Source organism: Macaca thibetana, chromosome 18 (genome assembly GCF_024542745.1).
Source record: "Macaca thibetana thibetana isolate TM-01 chromosome 18, ASM2454274v1, whole genome shotgun sequence".
NCBI classification, from domain to species: domain Eukaryota; kingdom Metazoa; phylum Chordata; class Mammalia; order Primates; family Cercopithecidae; genus Macaca; species Macaca thibetana.
In genome coordinates, this window is record NC_065595.1 from 31,456,334 (window position 1) to 31,474,200 (window position 17,867).

Here is a 17,867-nt window from a genome sequence, read left to right on the forward strand (position 1 = left end):
CCAACTTGACCTAGTTGACATTTATAGAACACTCCAACCAATAACAGCTCCAGCCGAAACATTTGCATAGGAACATTTGCCAACAAAGAGTAGATTCTATGCCATCAAACTAGTCTCAGTAAGATCTAGGTTATAAGATTCAAGTCATGGAAAGCTTTTTTTCTGACCACAATGGAATTATAATAGATACCAATAGTGGATAGCTTTCTGGAAAATCCCCATATATTTGGAAATTAAATAACATACTTCTAAATAATCCATGGATCAAAGAAGAAACCAAAAGTGATTTTTAGACTAAGTGAAAATGAAAATAGAACATATCAAATGTTGTGGGATGACTGCCACTAAAGCAGTATTTTAAGGGGAAAGTATAGCCTGAAATGCCTATATTGGAAAGAAAGAAAGACCTCAAATCAATGACTTCAGCTTTCACCTTAAGAAACTAGAAAAAGAACAACAAATTAAACCCAAAATAAAGAAAATAAAGATAATAATAAAAAGCAGAAATCACTGATGTAGAAAACAAATGCAGTAGATAAAACCAAAAGCTCATTCCTTGAGAAGATCAACAAAAATGATAAACCTTTGGCCAAGATTGTATGTAGAGTAATTTTGGACCGTATCTTGAACATATGATGGTTACACAGGTGAGGTATCCCTAATCTAAAAATCCAGAATACTCCAAAATTCAGAACTTTTTGAGCACCGACATAATGCACAAAGGAAACGTTCACTGGAGCATTTTGGATTTCAAATTTTTGGATTTGATATGTTCACCTGATATTCCAAAATTTGCAGAAATTCAAAATTAAAAACACTTCTGGTTCCAATCATTTCAGATGAGGGAAATTCAACCTGTATTGTGGGGACTTTGGACAATTCTATTATAAACCAGCTGGTCTATGTCTCATAAAACGGAGAATAACATGTTCTCTTTACTGGGGGATCAAGGATTAAATTAAAATACATTTATGTAAAAATTAAAGATTTTTTCATTGGCATATAAATATAGTTCTGAGTGATCTCAAAATCATGCCGTTCCAGGGAAACATTCATTTTGCTTTGAGTTTCTCTCATAAAATCATCTTAACCTTTACCCTTGACTTTTTCCTACCAGAGCACATCTCTTTTGTTTAAAATACCCATCTAACTCCAACATAACCTTGACTCTAGATGGTTTGCTCCATTTCATGACATGTGGTATTTCCAGTGTTTCTCCAAATCAGAAACTGCATACTAACAACCTGTAGCCTGGACTCAGGCTAGAGAGGTGCTCTGTTTGGTTTGCAGGTTTTTTAATTTTTTTTTTTTTAAGTTAGAATTTGTTGCTAGCATATGAACAAGTTGGAACAGCTGGCAACGCAGACCCCGCAGTCCTCCATGCCAGAAATCAATGGAACTGAATGGTGACTTTTTCCATAGGTTCTCTCTTAAGGGTTTTTACATTAATTCCCTCAATTTAACCATCACAGCAACTCTTAACTGCCACCATCATTATCACCACATATAAGGACACTGAGTCTCAGAAAAATTAAGCGTCAGAAATCCCATGAGCTATTAAATGGAGGAGCAGGTGTTTAAATACAAATGTGTCTGAATTATCCTATATTCCTTTCTGCATAACATAAAAAATGAGGTTATTTTATCTTTCATTTCAATTGAGAAATCACTGGTATCCATAAATATTATATGATGCTAGCTGTAGTGCCCCAGGTATCAAGTTTATCATGTTAAATTATCATGTTAAATGTTAAAGGTTAAAATTTACATTCATTTGTCAATTTTCTTTAAGTTCCTTAATATGGAGTTTACCATAGGCTACTTTCTCATTTCTAGAATGTTGACATTTGTTACCTGTGCTGTCCATATAGGTAACTGATAAATAATTGAGAAAGGTGTTCACTTTAACATTGTTTTCCTATTTAAATACTTTATTTACTGTAACTCCCTTTTATGAAAATAACAAGTAATCACTACCAGAGAACGAGGATGGGCACTGATATCTATAGTTTTCTGGTTTCAAAAGGAACACAGAAATTAAACTTCATTTTGAATAAAAGCTGTCCATGATTTAGATAATAATTTATATCTCTTATCAAGAAAAAAAAGTCTTCCTTACAAAGATAGACTTGTATATTCTAGCTTAATAAATATTTCCTTTTTGACTGAACAGATTAGAATCTTTAATCTGGGACTGTTTGTTTCTATCTAAATAGCATTGTTATCAGACTAGAGTTAGGTTTTTCCATACAACAGATCACTTGACAAATAATTAAATACATCTATTGTACAAAAGTAAATTGGAATTAAATACTAACATTTATAGTCTAGGTCATGTAATTTCCTCTACCAAAAGTAAGGAAAATATTAACCCTCTCCACTTTAGCGTAAACTTTAAAGAAGTTCGACAGATTCAGGCTTTGAATAAAGTATCTTTTGCTTTCCTTTTTTGCCTTAAGTGGAAATGATGGTGCTGGTAGTAAGAGATTATTTTACTGTTGCTATCTCTGTTGATTAAGAGTGAACAAAATATCAAAGCATTTATATACAGAGGAAGTAGTAGATACTTGGTGTTAAACAGACGTTGGGTAATTTATTTTCCCTCAGCTCCCTTGTCTGTAAAATAGGTATAGTAGTATCAACCTTATGTTGACAATGATTTCTCTAAAGACCCAATCCTGTATTTGTTGTGTAATAGATACTCTATAGAAGGTAACCATAAGCCTCTTCATCGTTGTTGTCATCATCATCATTATCATCATCATCACAACAAAATGACCTTATGGTTTTGACAGACCTGAAGATATATTGTGTGGTAACTATATATTCCAAGTCAAAAGTTGTGACATGGTTTGTAAGCAAATGGTAGAATCACATTAGGTGACATTTTAAGTACTCAGTATATCAAGAAACTTTATAGTAAGTGTCTTAAATTGGACACTGTTCAAACAAATTAGAAATGGTGACACTCTTTAAGTCTAATGGGTCATTATTGAATATTGGTCAAATCTCCTTATCAGTTGTAATTACAGTACAGTGAAAAATCTGTGTAACCCAAAGATACTGAGCTTCAGATTTTAAATAACTTGTAGCAAAATAAAGTTCAGTAATAGTCTTGTACATGAAGGCAGTGAGATCATTATAGAATGGAAGGAGCATTGGACTGGGAGTCAAAAGACCAGTTGTTCTTGCTCTCAGAACGCTTTGTGACTGTGGTCTAGTTGTCACCTCTCTTGTTTTTCAACACTCAAAGAAGGGAGCTGGATTACATTGTGAAGATCCCAAATATAATGTGCCAATGCCTTTCAGTGACCTGTAATGGGAATTAACTGTAGCTTTTGAGCCAGCAGAGGGAGCACGAAGCATGAATTTATGTCTGGGTTTTAGGAAAATGGGGGCGTTGGGAGGGGGGTTACATGGTTAAACATTAATCACAGTTCTTAAAATAGATTATTTCCTATCAGGTTATGCCCAACTTGATTTGATCTATAATTTTATCTGGAGATGGTGGCATTCTTACAACTACTGATAGAATTCTACCTCTATAATTATTGGTGGTTATAATAAAGGACTATATTCCAAAAGTACATTTAATCCATAGTTATTTCTGAGGATTACTATCATTTATTTTCTCTATGTTAGTGTATTTTTATTAGAAAGAATTATAATTTTATCATTTCAGAAATATTCTGTTGATATTGAAATAACTGGGCTATTCGAAGCCATAAGAATCTTTAAGTGATACCTCATTTATCTAGCATTCTTGGGAATTGTGGAGTTCCACATATTTTCCAAATAACAAAAGCATGTTTCACTAAAGCACCACCTTAGAAATATTAAAAGGTATTTGGGATAGAGATCTTGCTATTGCACACTTTTGTGAGTTTGAAGTAAAAACCTTACACACATTTGAATCTTTTTCTCATTGCTGTGGGATTGTTGCTTTGACCATGTACTGCTGTAGTAAACCATAGTGGTATTCTGAGTTTGCTCCTTCTTTGATGTTGAGGCCCTTTTTTCTCTTTTTGGTCACAGTAGTCTTAAATTTTTCCCATTTCCACATTATTCCCACAATAGTTTTCCTTTCTTCTTTGTTGCTTTTATTGTTTAGAAGCTTTAGCTGAGGAAGCTAGTAACTGAGCTTTCTGAGAATTGTGTTAAATTAAGACTCTAATTTAAGGCCTAAAGAGTTAAATCCATGGCTTTCCTATGGGCATTGATAACAACTTCATTCATGGAAATTGTTCTGTCTGTGTGGTTTGGGTTTATGTATTAAGAGGTTGGAAAGGGGGCTACTTCTTTATTCAGGATGAGTCACAGTAGAGGTGGGTTTCTTATGAAGTTACTGTAAATATATGATTGGTTTTGTGGTTTTTCTTAAAAGTAGTTTAGAACTTTTCAAAGAATATCTTATCCACCAGTCAGTAGATATTTTATTTAAAAGGAAAATGAGGGATCATTAACCCACTGAAAGCATTGGTATATACAGGAGGCATTGTGGAAGCATTCAAAGAAGAAAAGAGGAATGGACATTTGTGCCCTTGAACTTGTATTCACATAAGAAATGAGACAAATGTACAAACAAAAGATAAAGGAAGACATGGGAAAAACGTGTAGGGCAAGTATAAATTAATAATTAGGTACACAAAGGTCAAAAGGAAGTTGAAATAAATGGATAAAGTTTTTACAGACATAAGATTTTTTTTATAGTGATGAAGCTAATAGGTGTTGAAAAAAGGCATTTACCAGTAAAGACCTATAATTCCAGTTAAGACTTCCTGTTCCTATGGCCATCCCAAAGACTAATTATATTCACTAAATTAAGATTAAGGGCTAAGCAAAAAGGAAATTTCAAAGTTCTAGTTAGGATTCTCAAATTAAGGGTCCAACACCTGGGAAATATTTTGGCTATCAATTGTGTCATAACGTAGTTATAGGTACTCTGCAGCATTTCCACAAAGTTAGCGATATCATGTTTCCTGTGACTATCTTTGCAAAATCTGACATATAGTAAACATGCTTTATTTGGTAGGCTTCCCCTGAGAGGAAATTTCTTTACACTTAGGAAGTGCCTTATGACCTGTGATAATAATAACTTCTACACGGCCATCCTGGCTCCTCTTGTGCTCACTGTGAAGTCATTCCACTTTCCAAATGAATTTTCTCATTCAATGTTATTTTGATCCCAATTATTCCCATAAGTTAGTGACACTGTGCCATAGGATTTTTTAAAAACTGGACAGATTTGCTATTTCTTTGCATGCAGTTTTCTCAAGAGACTAAGAAAGGGTCACCGAAAAAGACAACAAATTTCTTTCAAGTCAGAAAATCTCTTTCTTTACAGAGTATAATTTTCTAATAGAGAAGAGAAAATACCATAAAACTTCTAACAAGATTGATATATTTAGAATTGCATACTAATTATGAAAAATTAGTCTTTCATCATAGTTTAGTTTATAAAGGATATATATTTTTTAAATACATTATCCATGAAATATGTATAAAAGGAGTAAAGTTCTTTTGAGATAAATTTTCAATTTTTAATTTTGTAATTTTTGCTAAATAACATTTCTGACCAAATCTAGTCAAAATTGGAAAGAAGCCAAGCACAGTGGCTCACACCTATAATCCCAGCACTTTGGGAGGCTGAAGTGGGAGGATCATTTGAGGCCAGGAGTTCGAGACCAGTGTGGGCAACAAGGCAAGACCTAGTCTCTGGGAAAAAAAAAAAAAATAGCCGGACTTGGTGACACGTGCCTCTTGTCCCAGCTACTCAGGAGGCTAAAGCTGGAGAATCACTTGGGTCCAGAAGTTTGAGGCTATCATAAGCTATGATTGCACCACTGTACTCTAGCCTGGTCAACAGAATGAGACCCTGTTTCTTAAAAAAAAAAAAAAAAAATTGAAAAAAAAAATGTACTTATGTTAAAAACACACAAATGAAATTTGCATGAATGTTTTTATGGAAAATGAAAATAATTGTCTTTAAGCTAATGTTAGATGCTCTTATTTCACTCTCTTATAAATTTGGTAATATAGTTACCAGAGTTTATATTGACAAATTGTATATTTTATCCATTATTTTCAACATATTTTATCAGTAATAATTTTGTAACATTTTTAAAGTTGTTAGCCATCTTTCAGTTTTCTTTCTATGTATTCCATGTTTTGACTTTAGTTACCTTAGCTAGGGGAAATTAAATTCCTGAGTTTCAGCTTTTTTTTTTAAGGAACATTGTTTAGTCCAATACTTTGCCATGTTGTATGACTAGTTATTTTTGGGTTTACATATAATTTTTGATTATGCAGTCATACCATGAAGATCATACTGAATGTTGTACTATAATTTTAAGTTCTTGCTAAGATACACTGTGTGTTTTTAGGATACTAGGATTGGGTTCTCCAGTTATAATGCAGGGTGTGCCCTTTTGGTGGGAACTTCTTTCACTAAATATCACACATATATTTCTTTGTCTTTTGCTTTTACTATATATAGGGCTTTTGAAGAAGATGAGTTACTGTGTTTTCTTTATAGTGTTGAAATATGGAGCAGTAGGTTCTACTAGAACATGTATGGTGCTTAGTGTACTGATGGACACATCTGTTGTCCATGTATTATGCTGTGTACAGCTAGTCACAAGACATTTATATTTTAACAAGCATTACTTGACAGTCAGCAAGCTGGTGGTGCTGAGGTTTGTTATTTTGTTCTCCACCTTTTATGCCATAAAATCAACACCATTTTAGCTCTTGTTCTGGATGGAAATGAATTTTAAGCTAGTTATTATATACCTAAAATAATGTTTATGGTTATTAAGGCAATTAAATGTGAATGAATGGGCAGTTTACTCTGCCCTAACCTTGCTTCTTTGTATAAATGTCAGTTTTCTTAGCAAAGATTGTTATGTAATTAGTCTGTCCTTCGTTTTAACTTTTGGTCCTTAAAAATAAGATTTTTAAACTAAAATCAACTAAGACTGCTTGTTTCTGATTTTGTAAGGCAAGAATACCAATGTCATTGCAGTTTCTTTTATTGGAGTAAGAATGATAGAAAAGAGAAATCATCAATTAGTAATAAGCATATTTTAGACCATGTTGTGTGCAGAACACTGTCCAAAGATCTACAATCAAGGCCTTAAGTGAACTTGGCATTTGGAAAAATACATGTTTACAGTACAAATATGCATTACACTTGTGTGTAGCAGTTTAAGAGCAACTTTGAAGCTGCATATTGAAGCAAACAAATAATTAAGATGACATAATTTGATAGAGAAGAAAAGCCAGGGAAGTTACTATTTCTATTATAATCTGCAAGTACAAAGTGACAAGTTTCATAACATGAATTTGTTCTGTCTTCATTGGCTTTGATGATTTTTTTTTGTTATGGTGTATTAATCCTCACATTTTCCATATTTGTTAGAACCATCATTATCTGTCCCTTTCTCCTTCAGCCTTTTCCCTCAGTTCTCTCTCTGTCTCTCTCCCTGTCTCAGCTTAAAGCCACTTCATTCTCTCTTCTTGCACATAGGTTTTCTCCATGAAGCTAAGCATGACCATAGCCAACTCCAGAATTACGTCTTTACAGTCTTCTAACCGGTGAGAAAAAGCAACTTTCTCACCTTTCTAGTTAGTAAAATCCTAGGGAATATTTCCAGCTGGCTCAACTAGAGCTTATATTCATTGACCAATCTTTGTGACTCAGGGAATGAGCCTGTGTCATTATCTCACTTTTTAAAGGAAAGTAGTGTCTGTTCCTGAAAGTAAGGGGTGAGAGTGAATCATATTGGACAGGAAAAAAAATTAGCCATCATAATTAATATATCTCCATATAAGAGATAACAAAGTGGTAATGAGTCCATGGTCTAGACTTGAATTACCAGGCTGTGAATTCTAGCTCTTCCGTTTATCAATAGCCTAGTCCTTGGCAAGTTAATTTACTTCTGTATGTCATCACTTATAATGTGACATTAACAGTAATACTGTCTTCATTAAGGAGTTGTATATTTAGTTAACAAATATAAAAGGTTAGAGAGATGTGTGGCATAGAGCACATTCTCAGTAAGTGCTAGCTACCATCATTCTTATTATCTACATCATCATCATACAAAAAGATACCATTGGGACCCATCCCAGGAATGTAAGTCTGGTTTAACATGCCATAATCAATCAATTCACTACTTTATTAGACTTAAAAAGAAAACTATGTGATCATCTCAGTAGGTACAGAAAAAGCATTTGACAAAATTCAATGGCTATTTATGAAAAGAAATGAAACCAGCTTTCACATAACAAGGAATAGAAGGAATTTCTTCAACCTGACAAAGAGCATTGATGAAAACCTTACAGCTAAAATCATACTTAGTGAAAAACGATACTTTTCCCCTAAGATCAGGAAAATGGCAAGAATATGTACTCTGACCTTTATTCAGTATTGAATATAGGTCCTAGCCAGTGCCATAAGTCAAGAAACAGAAGTTTTTAATATCCAGATTGAAAAAGAAGATTTTAAACTATCTTTTACAATCTATTAACTATTTAGCTATTTGCATAAGACATTAATATGTGTTTTAAAAGTCCTAATGAATCTACAAAAAACCTACTAGAATTGATAAATGAGTTTAGCAGGATCATAGGACACAAAAACGTCAGTGTATAACAATTTTATTGTTAAATTTACTGTTAAGTTTGTTATTGTCAGTATATAACAAATTTATTTCTACATTCTTGCTATGAACAATCAGTCATTGAAAAATAATACCATTTAACAGCAGCATCAAAAATATGAAATAACTTAAGGATAGACTTAAAATACATTCAAGACCTGGTACACTGAAAACTATAAAACATTGCTGAAAGAAACTAAGGAAGACCTAAATAAACAGGGTGATTTTATCTTCATGGATTAGAGACCTAGTATTGTTAAGATCCTAAAATTGATTTATACATTGAACAAAATCCTAATCAAAACCTTACCAGGTGATTTGGTAGAAATTGACAAGTTGATTCAATATTATACAAAGGACCTAGAATAGCCAAAAGCAATTTTGACAAAGCCTAAGTTGGAAGACTCAGACTACCTGATTTCAAGATTTACTATAAAGCTGGAGTAATCAAGACAGTGGGATAATAGTGTATGACAGATTTATGTACCAATGGAATTGAATAGAATCAAGAAATAGACCAGTGCATATATGCTCAATGAAATTTCAACAAGGGTGCCAAGGTAATTTAAGGGGGAAAGGATAATCTTTTCAATAAATGGTACTGGAACAATTAAGTAGCTATATGCAAACATTTTTTTTAAAAAGACACCCAAACCAATTAAATAAATTGTAACTCTTCATGCCATATACACGTATTAATGCAAAATGGATCATAGGCATAAATATAAGAACTAAAACTATAAAACTTTAAAACTTAACTATAAAACTATAGGAGAAATCAGAAAATCTTTGGAATCTTTGGATTAGGCAAAGATTTCTTAGATAAGACATAAAAAAACCAACCGTTTTGTAAAAAAGTGATGAACTGATGAATTTCATCAAATCTAAAATTTTTGCTCTTCAGAAGACAGTGTTTTTTGAAGAAAATGAAGAAGATAAACTGCTCCATTACCACCACCCACAGGCCATAGACTGGGAGAAAATATCTACAAAACTTATACCTGATAAAGAACTTGTATCTGGAATATATAAAGAACTCTTACAACTCAAGGAGAAGAAAAACAACCCATTGTTTTAAATGGGGAAAAGATTTGAATAGACACTTCTCCAAAGACAACGTATGAGCACTAGAAAACTCATTTGGAAAATGCAAATTAAAACCACACAGAAAATTACTTCACACCCACTAAAATGTCTGAAGTTGAAAAGATTGAAATGCCAAGTGTAAGCAAGAATGTGCAGCACTTTAGCAGTTTCTTATAGAGTGAAACGAATAACATATAATCCAGCGGTCCTACTCGTAGGTATTTATTCAAGATAAATGAAAACATATGTTCACACAAAAACCTGAACAACTGTTTACAGCAGCCTTCTTCGTACTAGACCAACACTGGTAAATAAAGAAATCGAGGCACATCTGTGCGATGGAAAACTACTCAGCAATAAAAAGAAATGAATTACTGATATACAAAACAGCATGGATGCATTTAAAAAGTATTATGCTGAGTGATAGATGGCAGACACAAAAGAGTACCTAAGGTATAATTCTGTTTGCAGGAAATTTTAGAAAAGGCAAAACTGCAGTGACAGGAAACAGATCAGTGGTTGCCTGGAAAGGTGAGGGGAAGGGTATTGGAGCAGGAGATTGAGTGTAAAACAGCCCAAGGGAACTTTTTGGGGTAATGGAAATGTTCTGTTTCATGATTGTAGTGATGGATTACATGAGTGTTTACATTATTCAAAACATTTTTCATTGCACTGTCTACTTAAAATTGGTGAGTTTTTATCATATAAAGATTATTTCTCAATAAAGCTGATTAAAACTAAGGTAACCAGTAGCATAGGACTGTCATGAAGGACCAGCAGTGGTTCAGAAGCAGGGAGAGCACAGGTTTGAGAAATCTTTCCCAGAGGGTGTGGGATCGGTGGTATGGGGGCTGTAAGGACTTGCAGGAGAGGAGGAAGGAGGGGTGTCTACACGTAGAGGGAATCAGTGTCTACAGATGAGAGCATGACACTTGCTGTGAGATTTGGTTTCTAGCTTCCACTCCACCTCTAATAATTTTAATAGTTTTTTGTTTTGTTTTGTTTTGTTTTTACATTTTAGTAGCTCTTTAGGATTTATAAAGAACTTTTGCATTCACTACACAATGTAAATTTGATCATGGGTCAAGTACCTAACTCTCTACACCTAGGTTTCTTTATCTGTAAATCGTCTGCTCCCAGGTCTTTTGTGGAGTTCAGTCACTTCTCTTTTCCCCCATGACTGCTGTTGCTAGTGTGTTGGAGGAAGGACTGAGGCATGGAGAAAGAGATTGGCTGAGAGTTGTGAGGATTGGCAGGGCTCTCGTAGGAAATGTCTGAAACTTTCAAAGACAGAACCTCCAAACCCCCTCCCAGTAAGTGACCTTTCTGTGATGTGTTCCCTTTCCCTTCGGAGCATTACTCTAGCACTCTGCTCCCCAGCAATGTTCAACTTCCTAAAAATCTACACCTATTTCCTGTACTTCCTCACATCCTACTTATTTCTCAATCACTGCAGTCCAGCTTCTGCCTCCTCCTCCCCTCTGAAAGTGGATAAAGTCACCACTGATTTGTTTCCTTGTGCCAAATCCAGAGACTTCATTTTTTGTTTTATTTTGTAAATCCTACTTTACTATTTGACAGCTTTTAACAGTGATGATTATTCCTTCCTTAAAATTGTTCTCTTGGCTTCCAGAACGTCTTTCTTTCCTAGTTCTTCTCCTACTCCTTATTGCTTTAAGTGACCCTTTCTGGCCTCTGTTCACCCTTTCTTAGTGTTTCCCACAGTTGCTTTTTTTTGAGACGGAATCTCACTTTGTTGCCCAGGCTGGAGTGCAGTGCTTGGTTATCTTCTCTCACTGCAACCTCCGCCTCCCAGGTTCAAGCAATTTTGCTGCCTCAGCCTCCTGAGTAGCTGGGATTACAGGCACGTGCCACCACACCATGCCTGGCTAATTTTTGTATTTTTAGTAGAGGTGGGATTTCACCATGTTGGTCAGGCTGGTCTCGAATTCCTGACCTCGTGATTCCCCCGCCTCGGCCTCCCAAAGTGCTGGGATTACAGGCGTTAGCCACATGCCTGACCTCCTACAGTTCTTTCTTACATTACACAATATCCTTGGGTAATCACCTCCACTTTTGTGATTGCAGCTGATGCAAATAACCATAAAATTTCTCCTCCCCTCTCTTCTGAGCACCAAATTAGTATTTCTAAACTGCCCATCTGCTTCTTTCTGACCACCTCCACCTGTTGTTCCTGATCATCTGTAGGTTTCCTAGAAGACTTGTTAAGAGCACAGATTCTAGAGCCAGCAATGCTAGCATTGACTCCTGACTCCACCACTTAGCTGTGTGCCTGGGCAAATTACTCTCTCTGGTTCAATTCCATCATCTATTTACAAAAGTGGGAGGGAGAATGGATAATGGTAGGACCTACCTCACATGGTTGTTAGATGAACAGCACCTGATACATAACTCATAACTGCTGCTACTGTTAATTTCTTTGTCTTCTGAGTGCTCTCCCTCCCTTTCGGCTTGTTTGTATTCCTAGCCTGTCAGTCACCTTATCAGCTAGCCACTGTGTTTCCCAAGTTAGAGACCTCAGTCAGCCCTGATTCCCTTCTTTCCCTCTCCATGCTATCTCTGCCTTCCACATAGCTTCCATTTGCTTTACTTTAAGGCCTCCTCATCTCTTTATTTGGATAATGTGGACATTTCCTAAAGGTTCTGTTTCTACTCTTGTTCCCTTGTCCTCTCCTGTCCATCCTTTTCTCCAGGAGCAGAGGAGTCTTTCTAAAATAAATAGAATTTTATACACTTGGCCCACATCGCTCAGGTCAGTGGTTTTCAACCTTCGATTCTAGGAGCCCTGAAGTTCCATGGTAGAGACTTTGTGGCCACCATAGATGGCAGGGCATAGGGAGGAGGCTCAGGACATAGATGCACAAGGAGTAATCTGCCATCCTTACTGCCGAGCCCTGCCTCCCACCTCGCACCTCAATACCAAACACAGCAGCTTTGTGTTGATCACTTTCTCATATTATAGTCCTGCTTTCATAGAATACCTCTGGCTTTCAGGATAAAGTCCAAGGTCTGAGAGAGACATAGGAGGCACTTGATGAGCCATCCTCACTGCTACCCAGCCTCATTGCTGTGCTCTGCTATGTACTCAACACTTGATGTGCATGCAGTGCTGTTTCCCCACCCACAGGACTCGTATTTCTCTGCCCAAATCACCTTTGTGGTTGCCTGATTTGCTCGGCTGACTCCTAATTGTTTCTTAAGATGCAGTGCAGGCATCATCTCCCAAAGTGATTTCCTCTTTCTCCCTTCAGGTACAGTTGGGCAGTCCTCACCTGTGTTCCCCTAACATTCCATGTTCACCTCCAGTCTATTTAGGCATGCCCTTTCTCACCTGACTGCACCCTCTGGGGAGGCAGGACAGAGACTGTGTTGCTTTTGCTTTCACATTGCCTGACACATAGTAGGCCCTGGGTAAATATTTGACTCACTGTCTGTCTCAGTGGCTGAGCAAGATGAAATGCAGACCTCTTAGCATGGTCCATGTGGCCTTTTTATTTGGCTCCTCTTACCGGCTTCATTTCTTGCCACTTCTTAGCCCTGTGAGTTTTCTCTATTCTCGCCTTATAAGCTATGGGTATTTCCTTGAAATCTCCCAGTGCCTTTCTAAACACTTTCCCCCTTCTGAATTGCTCTTCCTCCCACTTTGCTTTTCCAAATAACAAGTCCCCTAACCTTCAAGGCCACAGTCAAGATAGATTTCCTCCGTGGAATGCACCTAATCTTCCCCCTGTTCTCCCACAGCGCTCTCCTCAGACCCATGGCATTCTCTGATTTCAGTATTGTAGATTTTTTTTTTTTTCCTCATCCCAGTAGACTTGAGTTCCTTGGGGGCAGGGATCCATGCCTCTTTCATTATTTTGTAAGACTGATGTTCCATTAGCTTCTCACTCTGAATGGAATAAAAGTCCAGGGCTTTTGATGTGCCATAAAGCGGCCCTTCACAGTCTGGCTTCAAACTGTCTTCGTTCTGGTGTCATCTCCTGCCACCATCTGTGCACCCTACACTACAGCCATTTCCACCAGCTTGTGATTTTCTCAGCGTGTTCCCGTTTGGACTGACCACACTTATTCTGTTTACATGCTGCTTTCTTTTGTGAAATGCTGTCGTTGGCAGGGGCTCTGTTTTCTTCAGGATAGCATGTTCTTTTATCAGATTTTTTAAATGTTATATAATACTTCCTGCGTACACAAAAAATAGAGCAATATACCACTCTCTTGTGTATGTATCCAGTGTTACCAAAAGAACATTTTATATCTACTGTATATGTGTCCATATATATAGAGAGAGAGAGCGAATACTCATGTGAGAGCTGGACCCCCTTTTTCCTCCTTCCTCAGAGAACAGTGGCTATCCTAAATGTAGGGTTTATCATTTCCATATATATTTGATGTTATTAATATATTTTATCTGTAAATGATTTGTAATATTGTTTTCCATTTTTGAAACATAAAATCACCTTGTTCACATTTTCTAAGGATTCTTGCCTATTTTTTACTCAACATTGTTTTTGAGATTTATTCATATTCATACATGTAGCATTAGGTAATTCTAAATTGCTATGTAGTATTTCCTTGTATAAATATCCCACAGTTTATTTACCCATTCTATTCTTGATTAGTGTTTTGACTGTTTTCATTTTCTTAGTTTGTAATGAACATTCTTATACAAAAAGAAAAACTAGTCTTTTTCAAATTTTAAAAAAGTATTCTAGCAAATAGATCCCAGCTAAGTAAATATTAAGCTAACTTAAAGATCATTTTTATTTTTAAGACTGATTTTTAAAATCAAATTTATCCATTTACATACAAACATATATCTTTATTACTTACTCTAATTAGCATTAAGCTAGGGGGTAAGTACTTTGAATGCAAAGATTTAAGCAAAAGTTACTCTTTTCACTCAGCAGTTTGCAAGTCATGTCTCATATACATTTTGCCTTAAAAATGTTAAATAAAAGCCAAAATTAGAATGTTTAAATAAAACTTCAAAAGCACTTGCTCTAAGATTTTAGTAAAATGCCTGTTAAATTGTATGATAGTAACAAAGTAAATGTGAATTCTCTGTTTCTCTTTGATAGAGAGCTGAATGTGACCTCAAATGATCTATTCTTACAGAGAATTTCTTAAAGATAGCTAGAAGCAGTATCCACAGCTTCCTGAGGTATACCATTTCAACATTTTATGTCCTTAATAGTAAAATTTTCCATTATGCTCAACCAAAATATCTCATGTTTGAATTGAAGCTCACTTCCTTGTTTGGTGTCCTACTAGCAAGCAAAACAGAGTGTTCATACTCTCTTTTAAAATCAATAAACAAACAAACTAGCCTTTCTTCTCCAAAAGAAACAGTTTCAAGTGTTTTTTGCTCTGGTCCCTAGGACTGTTTAATTATTTTCTTAAATTGATGATGAAAGTTACTATCGATCATCTCTGCTGTTCTCTGATAGTGCACTAATAGGGGACACACACACACACACACGGAATGTGAGAATGGACATCCCAGGTTTGCTGAACTCATGAAGCACCTCTCGAATTCTTATTTTTTTCTTCAACTCAGCAAAGTATGCTGCTGTGTTTCACTTGTTCCATTTCTTCTTCCTAACACCAAGAAGCTCACTTCTTTCAGGCGTATTTATTGCTTTTCTTTTTTTGTTTGGGTAGCCAGTTTATGTTTTTGAGTCATGCCACACCTTGTGCAAGAATTGACTACCCAAAGTTCTTTTAGTCTCAAAAAACTTCTGAAATTCCATTTATTCCAGAAAATACACTGTAACCAATTAGAAGCATATTGCTGATTTCCTTCTGTATGCATTTCCATGTATACCTGTCTTATAAATAATCCCAACTTTTTTACTTTTTTTTTTTTTGCATCTCCTGCAAAATAACTTACATACTTGAAAATATGGACCCCATAATGCAGTTCAGTATTATGTTCAGTTATTCTTACTCAGCAGTTTTGCTTCAGGCAATTTATCATAAAGATAGTCTCACTCGGGCATGCTTAAAGTTATTTACAAGGGTGTTCATTTCAATGCTGTTTATAATATAAACGTTTGGAAACAATTGCAGTGAGTGATTAATAATGGACTAAATAAATTATGGTATATCCATATCCTTTGATGTCAAGTAACAGTAAACACTCATGTGTTTGTTGAATGAAGGAAGGAATGTATTATTAGATGGACAAAGTGCAAGGTACAGCATAGTATATATTTCATGGAATAAAAAAGATGGATATATATGTATACAGTATGCATTTGTTTACATGGATTAATGCGTATAACGTTTCTGGAATCATACACAATAAACTGTTAATATTAGTTATCAGTGGGTCATGGGAATAATGGTGAGCTGAAAATATGGCGTTTACTGTTAACCTTAAAAAGGAAAGATAAAGCAAAACTAAACCTCAAATGGAGAAGACCCAGAAAAAAAAAATGATTGGAAAAAAGTGTATGTGCCCTTATGTACTGAATCCTGTTTTCTACTTCTTGTATAGTACCTCCATTCCGATTTTCTTGCTGTCTCCTACTTTTGCCTCTGTGCTTTGCCTTCTATTTGGAAGTGCCTTTTATTCTCTCTTGCACAGATAACTCTTTCTTCTTTCTCAAGACATTGTATAGGGCCTAAGCTGACCTTCATGAAACTTCACTGGAGTATTGCATTTCAGGAGTGTTTCATTTCAAAGAAATCATTCAGATATATCCTCAGCATGTAACCAGTATCATATAATTTCATACTTATTCATTCAGTAATTATTTCATGTAATTATTTTTCTTCCCACCTTATTTAAGTATAAACTTAAATAATATTCACTGCCTCTCTTATGTTTGTTTTGTACAACATCTAACATTACCAATAAATGTTTAAGGAACTTTTTTCCTTGATGATATTAGTTGAAACTTAATCTAGAAAAACTACTTAGTGGCTCAGTCTTCAACGGATATCCTTTTTAAACCATCTGAAATAATTACAAATTTTCCTAAATCGATATTTAAATAAATATTTTATTTGTAAGGGGATTACTAAATACTATAGTGAAGTTTTGGCATGAAAAAAATACTACAGGCCATACTTCAGATTTTTATGGAAAGTACATGGAATCAGAATTGCCTTTATTTTTAAGCCACCATCTATCCCAAAGAAGAATTCTTTCTTTATTAGATACAATAAATTTAATATTGGGATCATATAATTACATATCTCTAAAGTTCTTTTATTAGGCACATATGTATTTAGGATTGTTATGTTTTCATGCTAAACTGGCTTTCATCATTATAAAATCTCCCTCTTTAGTAATAATAATATTGTTCTTAAGCCTACTTTGTCTGAAATTAATATGGCCACTCCAATTTCCTTATGATTAATGTTTTTATAGTATGTCTTTTTTGTATCCTTTTGTTAATTTACCTGTATCTTTAAATTTACAAGTGTGTCTCTTTTAAATTGCACATGGTTGGATCTTGCATTTTTATCCAGTCTGAAAATCTCTGACGTTTAACTGGGGTGTTTAGTGCTTTTATATTTAATGTAAATCAACTGTATTCTTTGAAGATTGTTTGTTTTGCTATATTAAAGAGCCTCTTAGAAGACAGTAATTTGCACTCTAAAGTAAAATAGCCTGACTACTAAAGCATGGCCTTTCTAAGAATTCAACTGAATGTTCATGTTCAATGATTTTTATCTCCTGGCTGGTTAGAGCTCCAGTATCCCTCAGTCTGTTATGGTCCCCAAAAATCTCTGTTTAGTTTACAGCTCCTGGATAGTTGTTTACTGCCACACCTTGTGGAGTCTTGCTCTGCACATTACAGCTTAACATTTATACAAACATTCAAGAAGACCCTTGGATTTCTGGACCTGCTTTCTGGAAATTCTCTCCTCTCTAGTATTCTGCCTTGCAAAATGCAGTTGCCACAGCAGCCTTAAATTCCTCTCTCTGTCTGAGCTCAGCACAACACTGCTGTGTACTCTTTGGGTCCCACCTTCCTGGACCATAATCTGCAATGTTCCTCGAGACAGAAGCTCACCATTATGGGGCTCATCTTTATATCCCTTTTGTTAGGGATTATAATCCTTTACTTCACATGTTGTATAACA

At 35.2% G+C, this 17,867-nt stretch overlaps 1 protein-coding gene across 8 annotated transcripts in view; it reads left to right on the plus strand.

The window, feature by feature from the left end:
- Positions 1–17,867, plus strand: part of DYM (dymeclin) — a 400,993-nt gene that overhangs the window by 261,028 nt on the left and 122,098 nt on the right. The window lies entirely within an intron of this gene.